This window comes from Mus pahari, chromosome 6 (genome assembly GCF_900095145.1).
Source record: "Mus pahari chromosome 6, PAHARI_EIJ_v1.1, whole genome shotgun sequence".
In the NCBI taxonomy this organism is placed as follows: Eukaryota; Metazoa; Chordata; class Mammalia; order Rodentia; family Muridae; genus Mus; species Mus pahari.
Window position 1 is genome coordinate 66,101,384 of NC_034595.1, and position 5,134 is coordinate 66,106,517.

Below are 5,134 nucleotides of genomic sequence, written 5' to 3' on the forward strand. Positions count from 1 at the left end.
AGGGAGGGAGGGAGGGAGGGAGGGAGGGAGGGAGGGAGGATCTCTTCTGCCCCTAGACCAGAAGAATCAGGTAATCAGGTAACCCTGAGCGCCGTCAAGGAGGTGCCTGGACTGGAGATCTGCAATCCCCAGACACAGAAATGCCAAAAGGTGTGTGAGCAAGGCCCAGACCGCCCGCCCTTGGCCTCCTGACTCCCGACACGGAAAATCGAATTAGGAGACAGTTGGGCTGGGACTGGATGAGATGCGAGGGCCGGGAGTCTCCCCAGCACAGAATCCGACCGCCAGCTGCAGGGAGGGCACGGGATCCCTTGGTGCAGACAGCCCCCGATCCCTGCTTCCCCTCGGGTCGGTATTTAATATCTGTAAAACTGCCACTTGGACTGCCAAGGTAAACAGTGTCCCTGGCAGTTCAAAGGTGAGCGCGCCCCAGCGCTCTCCCTCGGGCCGCGCCGCCAGCTCCGCATCTGTGCACCCCGCGCCACGTCTCCCACGCACGCTCCAGATTTCTCATTAAAATCGGCGACTGTGTCAACAGCGCGGCCTGGGCTCCGGAACTGGAAAAGCCATTTCGCCGCCCCACCCGGCCCCGCCAGGTCGCCGCCTCTGTGCCGCTCCCCAGCGGGTCCCTTGAGGGTCCCCGAGCACGGAGCGCAGTCGGGCCCGGGCCAGGCCACCCAGCGGCAGTGCGAGCCCACCCGGCCCCGGCCCAGCAGGTGAGAGCGCTGGGGACCCTCAGGCCTCCTTCGGTGAGTCGCATCCAGCATTCTCTGTCCTAAGTCAGGGTTTCTTGCAAGACAGCTGCAGCCCCAGACACACCTGGCCAACTTGTTTGTTCCCTGGAACTCCAACTCCTCTTTGTCATGCTGATCTACAGCAGAGTATTCGGCCCTTGCCAGCAATAAAATTTTCTTTACAGGAAAGGGTGGTGTAAAGAAGGTCCGTACACCACTGCAGTAAGACCAGACTCCAGAGAGGGAAACCCAACAGTTGCCAATGGGGTTGAGCGCCAGCTCTGACCCTCAGGATGTTTGCATTGGTCCTTTAGAAAAGGTAGAGGCATTGAAAGCTCTGCACTTGCAGCTCCCAGAACTCACTTAGGACTACTCACACTCACACAGCTCCAGAGGTTCTGGCATCCTCTTCTGGCTTCTGTGAGCATCCATAAACAGATTCATATACACATGCACACATGCATGCGCGTACACACACACACACACACACACACACACACACACACTAAAATTTAGAATGTAGGGGGCTGGAAGGATTCCTCGGTGGTTAAGAACACTGGGTCCTCTTCCAGGTGTCCTGGCTTCAATTTCCAGCACCCACTTGGCAGATCACAACCATCTCTATTACCGCAGGATCTGATGCCCTCTTCTGGTCTCCCCAGGCTTCAGACATGCATATGGTACACAGATACGCATGCACGTGGTGCACAGACATGCAAGCAAAACAACCACAAACATACAATAAGGTAATTTTTAAAATAAATCTAAAGAAAACAGAGAGAATAATGGAAAGATAATGGCACTGGCCACCTCCTCCAGCTCCCGGGACTCAGTACGACTCCGCACAGTAGTTCTTCTTTCATCAGTCTATATTTATTTATTAAGGCCCTCTTGCACAGAGCCATGAAAGGAACAGCTGGTAGTCCAGGGAAAACAGGAAGCTGACGGCCGCCAGTCATGGAAAGGAACTGGAGAGTGTTGACAGGATGCCCCAGACTAGGCCTTAGGGAAGAAAGATGTAGCAGTGGCTGAAAGACAGAGGACAGAGGCAGTGAAAGAAGTGTTCCAGGACTTGAATGGAGCTTGATATGGTAGGAGCCCTGAATGATGACACAGGCACAGACAGAGGTGGGGCTGATAGAGGGGTGTATGGGCCTTTACAAGACGTATAAACCAGGAACACCAAGTTCTGGTGCTTGGTGTTTATGTATGCTCACCTGAACACATATGATTGCTTATTTTTCTTTTGTTTTACAGGGGAAACTGGGAACAAAGCCTTCAACAAATTATACAGTCGAGTTTCTGTCGTTTGAGGAAATCGCATTGGTCAGCACATCTGGAGTACAATGGATAAGCCTTATCCTGGGTCTCCCTGCCTGGTAACTATGTTCATATGTATGGAGATGTGTATATCTGACTGTGCCCTGAGATGTACACCCACAGCCCTGCATGTTTAAAATGCCTTTGTCTATTTAGATGTATGCATGATGTCCAGGTCAACGTTCATGTATGAGTATGAGTGTGTATGTACCTGTGTATGCAGCTGCAATAGCAGAAGCCTGAATAAAGATGTGTGCATTTGCTTTTGCACAAGCATCTATGCAGTTTGTGTGTATCTGTGTGTAAACTTGTTTTCCCATACACTTTAAGAGAAAACATGGAATTCTCACTCCCATACTTCCATGGCAAGGGTATAAGGCTGGAGCAGCTGACTGGGTTCCAAGTTTAACTTTCATCAAGGCCAGAAAACTTACCAGTGGCATGTCCTGCCCAGAACCCCAAACCTCAGCCTTCATCTCCCCCATTTAAATGGTTAATGTGACTCCTCTCCCTATAGGAAGCCAGTCCTTCCCTCTGACTGTCCCCTGAAGAGTGCACCCTACTCCTCCTCCGTCCAGTGTACCCAGGCCTCTCAACCTGCCCGGTGTAAAACAACAGTTTTAAAACAAACTATAAAAGAAACAAGATCAAATTGTCACACGCGGTGAAGATAAGTGTGCACGGTAATATATTTGTTTTGGGTGTGTCCGGGAGTGCTGGTGACCCAGAGCTGAAAGGAACTATGGCTGAGTCGTGGTCAAGGGTACAGAGCTAGGCTCTCTCCCTCTCCCACCCCCTGGCCTTCAACCTAGACTTGGGACTTGGGACTCTCACAGGCTATTCACTAGCTCAGGAAGCCTGGCATTTCCTCCAGCTGCTGCCCCCTCCAGCCTCTTCATCAGCAATCTTCTATAGAGAGGTGTCTGCACTCAACACCCACACTTGCTCCCCTCCCATGGGGCCAGCTGTAAACTCAAGCGGCCTTCCCACAGGGCCTGGGGACAGTTTCCCTGGTTCCCACTTCCCACCTTCCCCTGCTTTTCTGTCTCTGGGGCCACCCTCTACATCTCCCCTGAAGGTTCTTCTGCTCCTGCCCTGCTCTCAGTGTGGGTACTCCTCAGACCTGGCTTCTATGCCCTCTTTTCTAGACTTAGAAACAAGGCAGTTGGGTCTAATGAAGACACTCCCCCCCCCCCTACCGATTCTCCATCCTGTCTCTCTCCCTACCCAGTCATGTCTCTGCAAGCCTTCCAAACATCCCCCAAGTTGGCATGACCCCTTTCCTGGTGTCCCCTGTCTCTGTGAAGGCTTGTCTCTATATGTGCTTATCCCTGACCCAACCAGTCCCAGCATCCAGACACCCCACATCCTCACCAGGCCTTCACTTTTGCCCTGAGGCAAAGCTGAAATCACACTGCTTGAACCTTTTCCAGAGGCTTCTAAGGGCTCTGATGCCATCTCCCTGAAGTCATCTCTCCTCGCTCCCTCCAGCAAGTTCTGCCATCTCCTTCCTCCACTGCTGGAAGAAGGTCCAGCTGCTACATTCTCCAAAAGATACTTCCATGGGGTTGTCCATCTCTAGAACCTCTGACTGCCCTTGTTCTGCCTGGTGCTCCTTAGGGTGGTGACCCAGAACCAGCTGGCCCCTCAACTAGCTCAGCTAAATGGCCTCACTCTCAGATTCCTTTGGTCAGGACCAACTGATCCAGAGCACCCCAAGCTCACGTTCAAAGACTCAGACCCGCCCCAGCTGCTAGCCCCCATAAATGAGGATTAGGTGGCCCCCTTTGAGGCAGACGGGTGGGCTGTGAGAAGAGTTGGTTTGGTATAGATTTTATGACAGGATCACATTTCGTCATCAGACCCCCCTCTGAAGCCAGCCAAGGGCAGGTCAGGGGCAGGGGAATGGGAACCTGAGCTCTCAGTCAGCCCAGAACAGGGCTGCTGGCGCAGGAGGGAGCAGAGCAGAGTTGGAAGTGCTACTCAGGCCTTGAGTAACAGCCTGCCTGCCCTTCTGCCACCCACCCACAGTGTGAACTGCAGTGAGTCCTCTGAATCTCTGCTGTGTGGAAGGAGGGCTCGAGAGTAAGCAGGCCCCGGGCCATCTTCACTTTTCCAGTCTAATTCACCAAACAACATCACTCTTCCCAAAAGGATACTACTAAACTACTATAAGCTTACAAACCCATGAACCAAGGTAGCCACATCAAATACAGGCTTTCAATTACAAATTTCAGATACATGAATAGGTTTGAGTGTAAGTATACCTCAAGCATTATAAAGTCATATTAACCACTATACCTTATCTGACTGAAATTCAAATCTTGTTGGGTGTCTTGGGTTTTTACTTTGTAAGTTTGGCATCCCTACATTGTATGCAGTGAGTTCACAGGCCCAGAGCCCCAGGGTCCCCCTGAGTAAAACAGGTCAGCATTGCCAGGGAAAGTGGTCCTGGGCAAGCCATCAAGCTGTGTGATAAAATGCAGTTGAAACTCTGTGGAAGAAAACAGCATAGACTGAGCTGCAGAGGCAGCTGGGTGCTGAGGATGATTTAAGGAAAGACTGCAAAGGACAGATTGTAGGATGAAGTAGCTAGAGTCAGATCCTGCTACATCCGATCTGTGCTGCTGCTACTGCTGCCGCCACCACCACCGCCACCGCCGCCGCCACCACCGCCACCGCCACCGCTACCGCAGCTGCTGCTATGTTAGAGAAGGCCCAAGGTCTTAGTTGAAGCAAAATTATAGCCAGACACTGGGTACGGGAAGCAGACTAAAAATTAGGGCACATAAAACTCTCATGGTCTAGGAGGAATGCTAAAGATCTACTCAAGGACTGTGGACTCAGATCTGTTATATTCATGTGCTGTTATTAATATATAAATATCCCCAACCAGTTCATGTGTTGAACAGTCTATTCCCAGGTGGTGGCACTGTTGGGACTTTAGAAGATGAGACCTATTTAGACAAAGTAGGTTCCTGGCCTCTTCCTCCCCAGTCCTTTCTTAACTCTCTGCTTCCTGCCCACCATGAGTGAAGAATCTCCTTCTCTTCCTCCTCCTCTTCCTCCTCCTCCTCCTC

The 5,134-nt window shown here is 51.6% G+C and overlaps 1 long non-coding RNA gene and 1 pseudogene across 1 annotated transcript in view; one reads left to right on the plus strand and one right to left on the minus strand.

Annotated features, from left to right (window-relative positions):
- The window catches only part of LOC110322753, a 34,492-nt gene that overhangs the window by 21,334 nt on the left and 8,024 nt on the right, over positions 1–5,134 (plus strand). The window contains exon 3 of the long non-coding RNA XR_002380592.1: positions 1,992–2,121. This is a non-coding gene — a long non-coding RNA (uncharacterized LOC110322753). The remainder of the gene's footprint in view (positions 1–1,991; positions 2,122–5,134) is intronic.
- Positions 1,994–2,121, minus strand: LOC115064337 (annotated as a pseudogene).